Consider the following 16,909-nt stretch of genomic DNA (forward strand, 5'->3'; position numbering starts at 1 on the left):
ATTGCTTACTTCTTGGGTCAGGAAAAATGTAAAGTGGGAGTGGGCCATGGATAAACCCTTTAGGCTAATTCTGTTTATCAAATGACTAACGTAATCAATATCGAAAGAGTTGGGGAGAAAAGGCCCAATTTCTTCTTAAAGGAAATGTAATCAAGTACAAAGGATTTGGAGGTTGAGGTTTCTTGCTCTTTCACGTCACCATGGGAGCTGTGTAGTTCTTAGCACAAGGAGGTCATTGTATACATTTAAGGCAGTTGTTCTCAGCCCGTGTGTCAGAATCCCATTGGGGGTTAAACAACCTTTTCACAGGGGATGCCTAAGACCAGCAGAAAACACAGACATTCATAGCAATAGCGAAATTCCAGTTATACAGTAGCGAGAAAAATAACTTTATGGTTGGGGGGTCACCACACATGAGGAACTATATTAAAGAGTCACAACATTAGGAAGGTTGAGAACCACTGATTGGGGTGTTTATATCATCTCTGGCATCTACCTGCTAGGTTCCCATGGCCATGCTGCCTGGGACAACAGAGAAAGTCTTCAAATTGCAAGGCAGGGGACTGTGTTTCCTGGCTGACAACTGCAGGGCTTAATGATCCAGAAATCTTGAAATTATGTATGTGTATATATAGATATATATACTTTATATCTATATTATTTATCATATTTCTCTATATAGTTATATATTTATATTATTTATATTACTTATGATATATATTTACAGATCTTGATTCCCACTGCATGCATCATGTATCATCTGGTCAGATCACACTGTGCCACATTTGTTCTTAGATTCAGTTGATTACCCTAAGCAAGACTTCTTTATGCCTCTGGCAAGCCTGACAGTAATCTTTGACAACTGTATACTGGGCCCTCTGAGTTCTACATCCTGTGAAGTTTAGGTTACTTCTCAATTCTCTGGAAGAGTCCTACTGGCTGCTAAAGCCCCCATGCTTCCTTTCTGTGTTATTATCTCTTGTAACTGAGGGCCTGGCCTGAATGTACAAAGCCACCCGAGAGCCTGGAGTCTCAAGTTAATTTGCCCAGTGTGCAGATACACAGTTGAGGAAGTGAAATACTTGCTTTTAGGATTATACCCACGGTTCGGGACAGGACCCCAGTACTCACGAAGTGTTCTTACAAATATGCACACAATTTGTGAAATGATTTTTAATAGTTTCTTGAAGTGAGGAACGGCGCTGATACACACAATATTAAGCAAAGTCGGCTGCAAACATCAGTTCCGAAAAAAGGGCATTCTTTCAGTAGGGTTATAGGTACGTCTGGGAGTTGTAAATCCATGCCAGGCTCCAGAAGCCATGCCTTCCAAGGGCCGGTAACAGCAAAGACTTAACAGCCAGGAATCAGTAAGCCAGGCAGTGTTGGCGCATACAGAGTCCTCCTGCGCAGAGTTTATGATGTAGTAAAGAAGTTTAAGATGGAGACCTGAGATTGCACACTGATGGCCTGTAGGCTATATTGGGACCATGGGCTTGTTTTGTTTGGCTTGTACCAGGGTGAGTCTTCTCAATGTCTAAAAAAGAGAAGGGGAGGGCAGGTCAGGGAGCCCAGGAAAGAGACAAAGAGGCAGCTGATCAGATAAATGTGTGATTTCCTTTTAGTATAGAAAAAGATGCATTTCCAACTTTCTTCGAAAAGCCAGAAGATCTGCCAATAATGGGCGGACACTGCCACATTTCTTCCTGCGGATGGTTGGCTGCAGTCACAGCTGCTGCCTTCCCTTGGTGCTCTCTCTCTAGTTCCCCAGCTCTGGCCGGATTCTCACCTATCACCCTTTGACATGGCTGCTTCCATAAACGCCTCCTCACGGCATTTATTTAATCTCTTCCAAATAGAAACAAGCCGTTGGAGTCTGGAGAAACATGGAAACCGCCGCATTTGTGTGTCAAGTGAGGTGACCCTGGTTCAGGCGGAGGAGGTGGTAATAAAAGTGAGGAGAAACTGTCAGAATTAGGGATCTACAGAATTGATATTGGAGGATGGGATTGACTGGGAAAGGTTAAAAATAGTTCCAATTTACTCAAAAAGAAAACCGGTGTGTGTGTGTGGGGGGGGGGGGGATCAGTTTTAAAGACCTTTAAAAATAAACACGAAACTATTTTAAAAAGCTTTCCCTTGCTGTCCAAGCTGACCGTTTGGAGGGGAAGAGAAGCCAGACAGCCGGATTAGTACAGAGCTACCCTGTAAGACAGCTCGAGCACCTCTAAGCCTCCACTTGCTGAAGCCTGAGAGCTCAAGGCGCTCCCGGCTTCCAGATGTGGGGCGGTGTCCCGTGAACAGCTGGGACTGTGTCCTGAGAAATGGCCACTCGTCCTCAGCTCCGGGTTCAGCACTATCTCCACCTGCAGAGGATTTTCCCCCTTTGGGAGCAATATTAAGGCTACATCTAGTAAGCTGTGTGGTATCTGATGCTCAGCCAGAGGTCTCTGTCTCTTAGGGTTTCTATTACAAATCAATGAAAACGGCGAAGTTGTAGCTGAAGATACTTTTTAACGCTTTAGATTGGCTAGAAAGGTCTCCAGCTCTCCAGAGCGAGGACGACCGTTTCGCTATAAGGCGGGTGAGCTTGGCTAACCCAAGTGCCACTTCCAGGCTCGCTGCGGACAGCAGAAGCCAGGCCTCGGCCACTCCCGACGCGCATGCGCCGGCCGCCGCGGCCCTCCGCCGCCGCCCCCCCTCCCCCTCATCATCCGGGTCCCCGGCGAGCGGGCGCCGAGCGCTTGTCCCGGGGCCGAGCTGCTAATAAAGTTGCGGCGCGTGCACAGCGCGGCGACGGCGTGAGGAGAGCGCGCCTGGGCGGCGGGGAGGTGAGTGAGGGGCCCCAGGGCGGGCGCTCGGGGCCCGGCGGAGGGACAAGCGCCGGCGGCAGCGGCCCGCGTGAGGCTGGAGGCCTAGAGGCTCCCCACGCGGGACCTGACGGCACGGGACGGGGCTCCGCGCAGCGCGGGAGGCCCCGGTGCTAAGGAGGCCCCGCGCGGCCGACGAGGCCGGCGCGGACGAGGCCGCTGCCACCTCGGCGCGCCACCGACGCCCGGGCCCGCGCGCGGAGCCGCGCAGGCGGCCTAGGCCGAGCGCGCGCCCCGCCGCTTTGTGTCTGGGAGATAAGGATCCGCGCTTATCGGTGGGAATTACACTCCGGCCAGCCGGCTGGCGGCGACCCGCCCCTGCGCCCGCCCGCCCGCCCGCCCGCCCGCTCGCCCGCCCGTCACTCTCCGGACGTCGCAGAGGCTCCCTCGCTGCGCTAAACTTTGTGTGAGGAAGCGAAGCAGCTTTTGTCTCTGCCCCGGTCCCGGTGGTTCCCTTGGGCATGCGTGCCCAAGTTCAGACTCCATCCCCTCCCCCTGCCCTTTCTCCTCTGCGCTTCTGGCTGCGCCGAGCCGGGAACCCTAAGCTCTGGGAACTTCCCCGGTGGCGGCCGTCTTAGGGTCAGAGCATGCTCAGTGGCCCGGACTTTTCGGTTGCAGAAGGAGCTGGCGGGGATGGTCGAGGTATTTGGAGGTGTGCCAGCGATCCGAAGCGTGTCTCTGTGTGTGTGTGTGTGTGTGTGTGTGTGTGTGTCCGGTTTGTGATGGCCCCGGCGAAAGGAGTCCCGGCCAACCTGGAAGGCAGGAACGGCCGAACACTGTAGGCTAGATCTTTATCTTGATCGTAAAAGACAGTGTTTCCTGAGCAGCTGGAGGGGGGTGGGGGGTGGGTATTTCTGGCTGCTGCTGCGTTTAGATGGGTGTGGTGCTAAGTATATCTTGTTTATCTTTCTGTGGAAAAAGTTTTGAAGTCTGGTGGAGTTGATCACATCATGCCTGTTGCCTAGCACTATCAAGTGTATGCCTACCTAGCAACGGACACTGGGCGATCAATGGAATTTGTTGGTTGCTTTGACAGAGGCTAAGCGAAAGGGTACATGTGATTTCTTTTCTTTCTGACAGGGTTTTGCTAGGCAGACCTTGAACTCTGGCCAATCCTCCTGCCTCAGCTTCCAAGTGCTGGGATTACAGGGGTGAGCCATCACCAACTCTGGCTGTGTGTTTCTTTTTTAAACAAAGAGTGCTTGGATTTTCTTAGTGTATGGGAGTTACCGTTAAAGTTGAAAACCCAGTAGGTTTAGAAACGCTTAGAGTAGTAGTTGAGGGTTTCTGCTAGATGCCAGCCCATAATGCCTGTTGTATGGAAACAGTTCCTCCATGGAGCAGGACGGTTTCACACTCAACTGCTCTATCAGAGCTTATGATCCAGATGAGGTTAGTAGCAGTAGTAACAAATCACATTATTCCTTTTACCCTTTTTGGTAACATTTTCCCCCTCTAAAATGAACCCCAGAAATTATAAAATTCCAAAACAACTTAGAAGAATTGGTCTATCAAAATCTAACCTATATAAGGTTTGTACATATTAAGCTTAGAGGAAAAATAGTTTTGTAGCCATGCATGGTGGCCCACACCTCTAATACCAGGCAGGTAGACAGGTGTGAGGTCCAGGCCATCTGGGGGACTGCATAGTGAGGCGAGTATGATTGCTAGGTGGTGACCTCCTTGGCACTCTCCTTCTTTAGTGTTTCCCCACTCAGTCCTTTAGATAACTGTTGTTACCACTTCAACTTCTGCAGTGTCTTTGTCACAAATGCCGTTCATCATTTTGTCACTTCCTGTAGGTGAATCTTTTCAACTGACTTTTCCTTCCTTCCTTCCTTCCTTCCTTCCTTCCTTCCTTCCTTCCTTCCTTCCTTCCTTCCCAGACAGGTGTTCTGGTGACCCAGACTGGGCCCAGACTTGCTATGTAGTCCAGAATGCCCTTGAACTCGTACCTCTGCCTCCAGATGCTAAGATTACAAGCCTGTGCCATCACATCTGGTTATTTATTTTGGTTGGGTTGCTCTATCAGCTTCTGGAACCTGTGCACCCTACTGTACCAAACACTCAGATTGAGTTTTCCTTGTGTCCATATAGGATATGGCATAGTTAAAAGAAGGAAGAGAGCAATGAGCCTGGGGAAAGTAAAATGTGTGGTGTGTTCTGGGCCGTCTGGCTGGGGCTGCTTAGCTGGTTCTTTGTGGTGGGGGCGCCATAGCATTGGGTAGATGATGTGTGTGTTGCCTTTCTTCGCCCTCTGGCAAAGGTAGCCATTGATTGCAGTGAGAAACAGTGGCAGTCTGTGGCTAATGAGGTTTGAATCAGATTGTTGTGTGCTGCTAGTTATGTAACATGGTGAGAGTATCATTAAAAGTTGCAGGCTGTAGCAAGGTAGAGAGTGAATTCTGCTGACCCTCCTCCTTGGGCTTTAATTTCTGGGTGAACCCGAGGCACTTTAGGCTACAGCTGTAATTATACCTGGGCAGCCTGTTTCCTGTTTGCAGGATGGACTCAAACATCATGATTTCATGGGATGATATCCTGCCCTCTGTGTTAAAGGCAGCATGTTTCCCCTACTGAAAACAGATTGTAGCTCAGTTGAACAAATTTCTTTTCAATGTTTTGAAGATTAGGCAGTAAAATGACAGTGCTTTACTTCTTAGTAACATGTATTGAAATTTAATGTAAACTTCTTTTCCACATGCAGATTCTTCGATGGTAGGCCTTAGTTTACCAGTGCGGTGTGGATCACAACAGTTCTTGATAACTCTCAGGTGTTTGTTATTACCCGGTGTGCATGTTGGCTGGGCAGTGAGAGTCACAACAGCACTGACCTCCAGCCTTCGCCCCTCTGCTGATCTGTCTCTGCAGTACATTTATTTCTGTTCTGCATGGCTTTCTTCAGGTGTTGAAGGCACTGTAGATCCCATGGTTTCCCAGCATGCTTCCAAGACGTCAGGTACTGGATACGTTCTCCCTTCTGTGATGGACAGTCATACCCTGAGGAATGATTCTCATCTTCACTAGGTGACTGACTTTCTGGAGAAAAGCTTGGGAAACTTGGCTTTAAGGAAGCTGCAGTGCACAGATTCCAGTTTCTCTCACCGAAAAGATGATGAAGGGTTTGATCTTCAAGGCCCTGGAAGTTGACCTGTGCCTTTTTACAGCTTGTTTTTCCACTTCTGAGCTTAGTGCAGAGCATTAGCAACTGGAAGTTTCAGGGCAGGGGTCATCCACTTATTGCCACTATCATACATCTTTTACCTCCAGCCAAAACCTGAATGTGATGTGTATGTACTGAGTGGAACATTTAGAAGAAAAATTGTTAACAACTAGATTGTTAGGACTCTCTAATTCCCCAATCTTTTTTTTTTTTTTTTTTTTTTAGACAGGGTCTTGCTATATAGCTCTGGATGTCCAGGAACTCACTATGTAGACCAGGCTAGCTTCAAACTCACAGAGGTCCACCTGCTTCTGCCTCTGCCTCATAGTGCTGGGAGTAACAGCGTGGGCCACTGTCTAATTTCCAAATCTCATAGGTAACATATTTTAAGTCTTTATTGGATGATGTAATTACAGAACGTTAAGGGCTTTCGAAATCAATCAGCTAGTTCTGGGTTCTGTGTGTAGCTATGGTAGATGTGTGAATGTGCCCACACATGTACACAAACACTTTTTCTAGCCAGGTTGGAGGTTTTGGTTCAATGCTAACAGAGGCATTTCCAGTAGTTACTTTCTCCGCCTTTATGTACCGTGTCTTAATTTTGTTGAGATTAATTTTGGGGGGGCAGGCGAATTCCTTATTAGGACAGTTCTCTGATGTGATCCTATAATTTTATTTCACTATTTATTAATATTAATGTGCATTTTTGTAAATAAATTTTGTTCTTGAATCCTTTGTGGCCACTGTCTTTGACTGAATTGTAACTGTAATTTCTAGTTTGGTATTCCATGGACATTTGGAAGTATATAGATCTTTTGTGAGAATTTTAACTGGAACATTACCTTCTGATTGCCTTATGCTGTTGTGTTACACTGAAAGTGAGGAAAGCAGTAGCGGCCACAACACCAAGGCCTTCTCAGAATGGGCGCTCAGGGGACGCTCACACTTGGCAAGTGTAACTTTGTTCTCAGAACATAAGTGCTTCCACAGAGGACTTTGTTCTTTCCAAAGTCCTGGAGTCTGCCTTTTTTCCTAGATGGCGGGCTCATAACTTGAAGTCTAGTTATCTTGGCATGTATTCCTGGGAAGAAGGAACATAGCAGAAATACTTAAGTCTGTTAACTCCCCTTACTTGCATCTTCCTATTCTCTTAGGTGAGAGTCCAGTTAACTTGTTCACTGTTCCTACTCTTTAGAGTTGAATGCAAATTAAAGGATGGCCAGAGCAGAAAGCTAGTCAGTCTGGTTTGTTTGTTTGTTTGTTTTCTCTTTCCTTCTAAGTGGGGCACTTGTACTCTCAGGTGCACACAAGGTGCTGGAGAATGCCATTGCAGGACATTGGAATGGATGCTGTAGACACCAGCTAGCTGTCTGTGCTCCAGAAATTGTGTTGTGATTGAAAGGAGAGCTCTGTGTCTGGCCGTGTGCCTGCAAGCCCGTACAAGCACAGCCTACTTCTGGTGGCAAGGCAGGGAATCTCCTAGGCTCTGTGGGGGTGAGTAAGACATCTAGATCAGGCTCTGCTTAATTAGAGGACTTAAAGAAGCAGCTGGGGCTTAAAGAGTGGTTAAAAACTGGGAAACAGAAATCTGGACGTGGGAGATAAAAGGTAGAGACAACGGCACAGAGAATGAACATGCTATGCTTTGGGAAGAGTCAGGACCCTGTGTTCATCATGCAGAGGCCTTGAGAGCTTTGCAGAGCTTTGGGTGTCTTTTCTTAAAGTTAGTATTTATGTGCATGAGTATTTTACCTGCATGTGCATGCCTGGTGTCCATGTTGTTCAGAGAGACTGTTAGCACTGGGAATTGAACCTGGGTCCTCTGCAAGAGCAGCAGCCACTGAGCATCTCTCTAGCTCATCTTGATGTTTTTTAAATTGGGAGTCTAAATTGAGGAAAATGGTGATTTTACATATATATATGTGTGTGTGTGTGTGTGTGTGTGTGTATGTATGTCATGTGATTGTGACCTTTCTTCCTTTACAGATGTTTCTGTAAAGAGTTGGATTTATGAATCTAGAGGAGCTGTGGGTACTTCTTTCTGTTTGGACTTTTCTGCCAGTAATCATAGATGAAGCTTATAAGTTCTAAAATAATTGTATACCCGGATTTAGTGGTGATGGGTATCTATACCTTGTGATTGTTGGTAGCTAGCTACTGTGTTTTTAGAACCAGAAGGGTAAGAGCTTTTTAAAGCTTCATCTTGACTAGCCTAGAAAGTTAACTCGGTTGTGTATTTGCAGGTAGCTTGCTTCGAGTAACTTGATTCTGAACTTCTTGATTCCCAAATTTGCAACTTAACCTGGGATTCCTGATTAAAATTGAGAAGGTTTTGTTTTGTTGTTGAGATTGGTGTCCCTGGCTTTGGAACTCGCTGTGTAGACCATGCTGGCCTCAAGCTCACAGAGATCACCCTGCCTCTGCCTTATGGGTGTTAGGATTAAAGGCGTGTACCACTACACCTGGCTATTGTTTTTTAAATTTTATTTTTAATATTTTCTTCTCGTCTCGTCTCGTCCCCTCCCCTCCTCCTCTCCTCTCCTCTCCTCTCCTCTCCTCTCCTCTCCCCCCCCCACCCCCCGTGCCTGTGTACGTGTGCATGTGTGTGTGTGTGGCCACATGGTTATAGGTGCTTGTGGAGGAGGACAAAGGAGGCTCTCATACCTCCTAGAGCTGGAGTAGTTATAGGTGTCTGTGACCCGCCTGATTTGGGGGTTGGAATCCTTAGCAAGAGCAACTTTGAGCCATCTTCTTTACCCTGAGCTATCTCTCCCACCTCAAGATACCTATGAAGAATTTTTGGGGAAAATGGTATTGTAATGTTGCCTTTCATAAGAGAATTCATACGTGTGCAAAATGACTCTGTGTTTTAGGATTATAGAAAAGCTTTGTTAAACTCCCTTTGACATCTGGATGTACATGCTGGTGAGTAACTCTGAATGTGAAGAATCCAGAAAAGCTGTGTCCACAGTGAACCATCACTTCACAGTTGTAAACTCATTCTCTTGAAGGGATGTAGGAAGGGAAGTGCATAGAAACCCTTGAAATAGAAGTCAGGCCTCCCTCTGCATTGGGAACATAGACTATATACAGGGACATTGTGTGTAAGGAAAGTTAGCCAGGTACAGTAACGCATGCTTTCATTCTGAGCCCATGTGTGCCCTGATGATATACGTTCTTGGAGACAGGGGTTGGAGGCCAGCCTGACAGCACAGTAACCTGTCAAGAAAACCCAGAGCAGTTCAACTGTGTGATGTGTGATGTATGTAACATCTGAGCTCAAGTCTATGTGAAGCTGAACTTGAAATTCAAATGTCATCAGAAACCCAAGAGAGATGATCAAGCAGGAGAATACTGAGGGGGATATGCTGGTGTTCTGTTAACAGTGAGTCAAGAAGTCCCCTCCATTCAGGGGCTCAGGAGGAGGTGCCCCTCACTCTCCCTCAGTGCAGGCATGGAGTCACTTATGGGCCTGAGAACCCAGTTGGTAAAGGACTTGGTCTCAGGCCGTGGCTCCTGGGCTGAGTGCTTGTGAGGCTTGTCTTGTGCGTACGTTTAACACTTCAATGCTGTCTTTATCATAGCATATTTATGTTCATGCATCACTTGTTTGTAAATTGACTTGGTTGTGGAAAACCAAAGCAAAATTAGAATACCCTTAAAATTGTAGGAGATAGGGCTCTACCTCTGACTCTAGCTAATCTGATTTTTCATGCTTAGTTCTAAGAGATTTATTCCTTAAAAACTATAATTTTTCTTCAAAGGATTGGCTTAGGTGCTGGTGAGTTGTAGGTCATTGTGTAGCATTGAGTTGCATGAGGTAATATTGTCAAGAGAATTTGCTTTGACTGAAAGCTTTGGGGGAAATTTGAAGAATTTTCTCACTTGCCTTTTACTTTGGGTTGAAGCAGTAAGAGAAATTTGAGCAGAGAGTCGGGGAGATGCTATTTCTAGGAATTTAAAAGTCAGAGCTTGAACCATGGGGAAGTGTGTTGGAGAGTGGGTTCTGTGTTGGTCAAGGTAGGGAAGAGCTTAACTCTTGAGTTACTATGCTAGGATATTGAAGTCTTGTGAATATTCTTTATACATTTAATATATATACCATTAAAGTCCTCATCGTTGTTTAGACTCCTTATCAGCCTCCCTAAATGAGCTGGTGGCAAATTCCAGTCTTCCAGTTGATCAGGGTATCACCTGGAGTCATCCTTGGCTGCTGTTCTCACAGCCCATATCTCCTCTCCATCAGGAGTCCTGCTGTCCCTTTGTCTGCTTCTCACCATAGCAGCACTGAGCACACTAGCCAGAGTGCATCTTTGTGTTTTGTCCTGTTTTTGCGATGCCTCCTTAGCTCTCTGGGGCAGTCCCCCTCTGACTTGCAGTGTCTCTGCAGTCCCCCTCTGACCTGTAGTATCTCTGCAGTTCACCTCTGACCTGCAGTGTCTCTCACTGCTCCCTCCCAGGGCGGGCTACTCTGCTTCTCTTCCTTCTCCAATCCCAGTCCTTGACATCTCTCCTGTTCACTTCATTCCCAGGCAGCTTGCATTTCCTGCTGACTGAGCTCAGTAAGGGAAGACTGGGTTAAAGCTGATAAGATAATGAGATTGTATTAAATGTTGTAAAACTAGTTTGAAAGTAAGCATATGAAACTGTAATTCTTGGTCTCAAATGATAATAATTTATTTTAAAGCAATAAACTTTTTTGGAGAACTCAAAGGAATATAAATATAATAGAGATCTATTTTTTTAATATGAAACATTATTTAAAGGAAATTCACTGGAGAAGAAGAATCTGGCATTTGAGTTGTGCTGTGCCATGAGCAACTTTAAAGATTTAAATAACTACTGAGATATCATTTATATGTGCTGGGGATTGGTTCTAATGCTTTGATTTAATCAGGACTTTGTGTGTCCAAATGCTGAAGGACCTTGCCCTCAGTTGGTTTTTGATCGAGCAGTAAAGATGCCAGCAGCCAGTGGCTTGCCAAAAGGAGATGGGGTGGGACCAGAACCCTTAGATTTGTGCAGGGGAGGAGAGAGAAGAATTGCCATGACTTTGGTTTGGGACCGAGGTAGGGGGTGGGGTGGGTTAGCGGATAAAATTTAGAGCTAAAGAGGGAAGATGTGCGTGCATAGACCATTGGGCCTCATAGAAGGTAACAAGGCAGCAGAGTTAAAGGTAGATTTAGAAGGTGTTGAGCCAGGAGTACCAGATGGAAAAGTGTGTTAGCCATGGGAGGATAAGAACTACCCAGCCTTTGAATAGCCTAGGCATTTTAAAATAAACTGGTGCGCACATGTGTGCATGTGCTTTTGTGTGTGTGTGTGTGTGTGTGTGTGTGTGTGTGTGTGTGTGTATCTGTCTGTCTGTGTATGCGTTTCATTGTTTCATTTGCAGATCCAAATTGCTATGGGATGGGTGGCTGGAAGTGCAACCTACCAGGAGCATAAAGTGGAGTAGCCCAGACTCACCACTAAATTTATGTTGTGCATTTCACCTATTTATATTAACAAAACGTCTTGTGTTGTTTAGTAATTACTGCAAGGAATTTTAGGATATCCGGTAATAATTTTAGAATATTTTAGTCTCTCACAGAAACAGCATTAGTAGTCATTTCCAGCTTCTCCTTTCTTCAGACCCTGGTAACCTCTGATCTATGTCGTGTCTCTGGATTTAGCCGTTTGTTTCAAGAAGTAGCCTTATATGACTAGCCTTTCATTTAGCATTATGATCAGGGTTTATTCCTGGCATAGATTTTTTTTTAATGATTCATTTAACTTTCATCATATTTATATACTCATACATGTACTCAAGAAGATAAATCAAGAAACCCATCCTCTTAGACTGATATACATAACTAAGTATGAATGAAATCAACAGTGTATCTCATTAGCATGCTGCTGGTATGTGGCTAAAGCAAGCTTTCTCCTGCCCAGCCCTGACTCATGGAAAACATAGGGAAATGACTGTGTGCTAGGTGCACTGTGCATTGTGTTGATGCTGTTAGGTGAAAACTCTGCGTCATGTAGTTGGCTGCTACAGAAGTTTTCACCCAAAAGCAGCAGCTCAGAGTTCCTCTGCAGTGGTGGCTGTTATATCAGCTTTGTTCCTTCCACAATGGCAAGTGAGTGTTGTGGTCAGGCTTGCTGGTGGCCAAGACCAAGTCATTGTGCCCAGCAAGTTCCGGGCAGTGTGAGCCTCTAGATGTGCTGGGGACAAAACTGGGTGCAAGAGCAGCAACTGCTTTTAACTGAGCTGCCTTTCCAGTCCCAGCAGTTACATTCTTAGAGAAGTTACTGAGATTCCTGATATAGCTGTGTTCTTTTCAAAAAGCTTAAAAACGTAACCTTTGTGAATAACCAATACCCCTGTGGTTGCCAATAGTGCCATTCTTACCCCATGCCTTCTAATAGATTGCAGCAGTGACAGCTGGGACAGAAGTTTGATCACTCTGTGACAGTGATAACTGGTCAGCAAAGTGCTCACTTAACGTAAAAGCACTTCTTGTAGTTTTGTTTGTTCGTTTGTATATTTGTTTTTAAGAATTAGTGTTATTAGACGCGTTCTCACGACCGGCCAGGAAGAACACCACAGACCAGAATCTTCTGCGGCAAAGCTTTATTCTTACATCTTCAGGAGCAGAGTGCAAGAAGCAAGAGAGCAAGAAGCAAGAGAGAGAGAAAACGAAAACCCCGTCCCTCTTAAGGAGCATTCTCCTTCGCCTCGGACGTGTCACTCCCTGATTGGCTGCAGCCCATCGGCCGAGTTGACGTCACGGGGAAGGCAGAGCACAAGTAGTCATAAGATACCCTTGGCACATGCGCAGATTATTTGTTTACCACTTAGAACACAGCTGTCAGCGCCATCTTGTAACGGCGAATGTGGGGGCGGCTCCCAACATCTCCCCCTTTTTCTTTTAATAAGAGCAAATAGGCCACCCATATTAATGAGAGTGGAGATAGAGGTCAAATCCCCAGTGTGTAGGTAAAGGAGCCATGTACAGGATTAGCTCTTAGGCTTACAGGCTTTTACCCAGAGCAACCCTGACCTGCTCCCGTGTCGTTTTGCCTGGGGGAAGGGAACTAGGACACTGAACCTTCATGAAAGATGACATGTCTCCCTAGAATAGGCTCATATATGCCGCAGAGCCTTTCCATTGCAGTGCTTAGCCTTGCAACTCTCTCGGGCTGCTGAAGCACACTCACTCTATCCCGTGCAATGAGTCTAGCCTCATGGGATATAAGAGCTGAGTGGCCAGCGACCTATTGCCTAAGCATAGATATATCAGGGGAAGCTCCATGTTCTAGTCCTGCAAGCGCCTGGGCAATAACCACCTTGTCTCTCCTAGTTTGGGCCTTAAGCTTACAGACCAATCAAAGAAGCAACACTAATCCACAGCAAAGTGTATCTCCAAAATAATATTAATCCCACCCATTTTTTAAAGAAAGAAAATGCTGAGGAGATCCAATTGGGTAATCCTTTGGTCAGGGACAGGTCCAAGCGCGTGGAGTTGACCTGAAGTCTCAATTCCCGAAGGATCTGTTCAAATTCAGCCATCCAATTCTGTAACATATACTGAAAAAGACTTTTTGACAAATTAGCTGTCCTAGTAAATTTAACATACTGAATGGAAGTAACACACAATCCCGGAAACTTTTGTTCACAACCCTGCTGAGTTATTTGTCATAATACATCTAGTTGTATCTGGACAAGATCTATGAGTTGATTAACCAGCATGAGACCTCTCTGTATCTTGACATTAGCTGAGGCCTGTTCATCTATGACTGTAGTCACTGAGGCTGACAAAGTGTTAATGGTGTCAGTCGTCTGGACCTGTCCAGACAGAGCCAAGGCTGTCTGAATTAAGGCCAAACCCAGTTCCTAGTTAGTGGTAAAAAAGCAGGAGAATACTTGAGCATTATACATCACCGTCATTGGGAGTGGAAATGTCGACATTATCCCCCAACGCTGCTCTCTCTTTATTATTGACGCCCTGGACATCACCAAGACGAGGGACATTAGTATTCCCTTGGTCAGTCTGGATTTTTCGGGTGAGTCTTTCTGGTACCCAAAATGGGTTGTCTTCATTCTGTGGGAAAACACAGATAGCTCCCCTGGATCTTATCAAGATAGGATCCGGGCCATACCATTTATTATCAAGGACATTTTTCCATTTAACCATCTCATTGGGCCTATCTGGCTCTGAACAATGACGTTCAGCCGCAGTATGGCCATGAACATCAATATTTAAAAAATTGAGTGTAAAGAGTGCCAAAGACACCGACACTCTTGGTGCTCGGGGTACAGTCTCCTCAAAAGTTCCCCTCTTCTGTTTTATAAGATAGGCTTTGAGGGTGCGATGCGCACGCTCAACAATACCCTGTCCTTGAGGGTTGTATGGAAGTCCAGTCAGGTGGGTTACGTCCATCTGACGGCAGAACTGTTGGAATTTTTGAGACGTATAAGCTGGTCCATTATCAGTCTTAAGGAGTCTGGGTTTCCCCCAAGCACTCCATGCCTCAAGACAATGTTGAATCACATGTGAGGCCTTTTCTCCGGTTAACGGAGAGGCAAACATGATGCCAGAACATGTGTCAATGGACACATGGAGATATTGAAGTTTTCCAAAGGAAGAAACATGTGTAACATCCATTTGCCAGACCTGTAGAGGTCGAATACCGCGTGGGTTAATTCCCACATGAGGAACTGGCAAAAACTCACAGCAGCTTTGACATTGAGTAACAATGTCACGGGCTTCTTTTCTTGTCAAGGAGAAACGACTGCGTAATGTTTCAGCCGTCACATGAAAATTGTTATGAAAATTTCTTGCAGCCTCTACCGGGGATGATAGGGCAGCAGCCACCACTTTAGTGGCCTTATCTGCCAAATCATTTCCCAGAGCCATGGGGCCAGGTAGGCCTGAGTGGGCTCTAACATGAGTAATATAAACAGGAGATCTTCTAGATAACAAAACTAATTGTATCTGCTGAAAAATATTGGCAACTCTACTGGAAGGCTTAATCACTCCAGCCACTTCTAAAAGATTTACTGCATTTACCACATAACAGGAATCTGACACAATATTAAGGGGTTCTAAAAAGGTTTTTAAAACTTCTAAGACCACTAAACATTCTACCACTTGAGGTGAATTTTCATTATATTGTTTGGATACCACTTTACCATTAGCCACATAGGCACCTATGCCAGTTTTTGATCCATCAGTATATACCACAATCCCATTTTTAAGTGGGTTTCTTACTGTTATTTGTGGAAACACAACAGATTGATTTTGGGCAAACTGTAAGATTGGATGTTTTGGATAATGGTTATCTATTTTTCCTGAAAAGGAGGTAACTAAAACTGCCCAATCATTAGATGTGGCTGCCAAGGTTTGAACCTGTGCAGCGGTATAAGGTACAATTAAAAGATATGGACTTTGCCCAAAGTGGGTGATTGCTGCTTTTAGGCCTTTAAGGGCAAGCTGTGCAATTGCATCAGGATACCAATCTATTATTTTAGCTGGGGATACGTTTGGATGGATCCACAACAATGGCCCATTCTGCCACAAAACTGCAGTTGGCAATTGTGCTGTCTTAAAGACACACAAACTGAAAGGCTGCGAATCCTCAATACGTTGTAATTGTGCATTCTGTAAGGCTTTTTCCACCTTTTGTAAGGCCTGGTTAGCAGCTAGAGTAAGAGTCCTAGGGGAGGAGATATGAGGATCTCCTTCTAAAATACTAAACAAAGGCCTTAACTCAGCGGAAGGAATCTTTAAAAAGGGTCTGAGCCAATTAATATCTCCCAACAGCTTTTGAAAATCATTTAAGGTATGGAGGTGATCTCTTCTTATCTCTACCTTTTGGGGCACAATCTTATCTGGGGACACCACAGAGCCCAAGAATTGTCCTGTATCAGAAATTTGGACCTTTTCTGTGGCTATCTGTAAACCCCACTGACTTAAAGTTTTAAGTAGAAAAGGATATGCCTTTTGTAGCATGGTAAGGTCTTTATGGCACAGGAGGATGTCATCCATGTAAAGGAGCAAAATTAAAGAGGGGAACTGTTTCCTCACTGGCAAAAGAGCTTCTTGCACATAAAGTTGGCACATTGTAGGACTATTGGACATTCCCTGTGGTAAGACCTTCCATTGATACCTCTTATCAGGTTCCATGTGATTAATAGAGGGGATGGTAAAGGCAAATCTGGGCCTATCTCTTGGACACAAAGGTATAGAAAAGAAACAATCTTTAATATCTATAATAATTAAATTCCAGCCACGTGGTAAGGCGGAAAGTACAGGGAGACCCCTCTGTACTGGGCCAAATAAGTTCATTTGCTCATTAATGGCTCTGAGGTCATGGAGCAGTCTCCACTTTCCTGACTTTTTCTTAATTACAAAAATTGGAGTATTCCAAGGTGAGGTAGAGGGTTCAATATGGCCTAGTTTTAATTGTTCCTCTACCAGTTGAATCACAGCTTCTAGTTTTTCAGAGGATAGGTGCCATTGAGGAACCCACACTGGGTCCCCTGTTTTCCATGGTATGGGTCGTGCTGCCCCAATGGCCGCTATGGAAAACCCAGACCCTGTCTGTCTTGGTTTCCATTAGGTGAGATGGGCTCTATCCTTCCCTGTTCTTGATGTCCTAACCCTTTTCCTTCTTTATAACCCATCTTTGCCATGATATTTTTTGCTTTAGCTGAATACCCTCCTGATGGGGCGTTTTCATTGGACAAAATAAGGCCCAAATGCTGCATAATATCCCTTCCCCAGAGGTTAACCGGGAGTGGGAGCACATAAGGTATGAATTTCCCTTGCTGCCCTTCAGAGGATTCCCACGTCAAGGCAACGGAGCTTATAGTGGGACATGATTGATA

General features: G+C 45.4%; 1 protein-coding gene across 7 annotated transcripts in view; it reads left to right on the top strand.

The window, feature by feature from the left end:
• The first annotated feature begins 2,709 nt into the window (after positions 1 to 2,709).
• The window catches only part of Smad5 (SMAD family member 5), a 39,369-nt gene continuing 25,169 nt past the window's right edge, over positions 2,710 to 16,909 (top strand). The window contains exons 1-2 of one of the 7 annotated variants that reach the window (XM_030247171.1): positions 3,094 to 3,276; positions 5,776 to 5,897. The gene's annotated coding sequence lies outside the window, so the exon portion shown is untranslated. Of the gene's footprint in view, positions 3,523 to 5,775; positions 5,898 to 16,909 lie in introns of all 7 variants that reach the window. The other 6 variants (XM_006517117.2, NM_008541.3, XM_006517119.4 and 3 more) reach the window with 6 other exon arrangements.

This window comes from Mus musculus, chromosome 13, assembly GCF_000001635.26.
Source record: "Mus musculus strain C57BL/6J chromosome 13, GRCm38.p6 C57BL/6J".
NCBI classification, from domain to species: domain Eukaryota; kingdom Metazoa; phylum Chordata; class Mammalia; order Rodentia; family Muridae; genus Mus; species Mus musculus.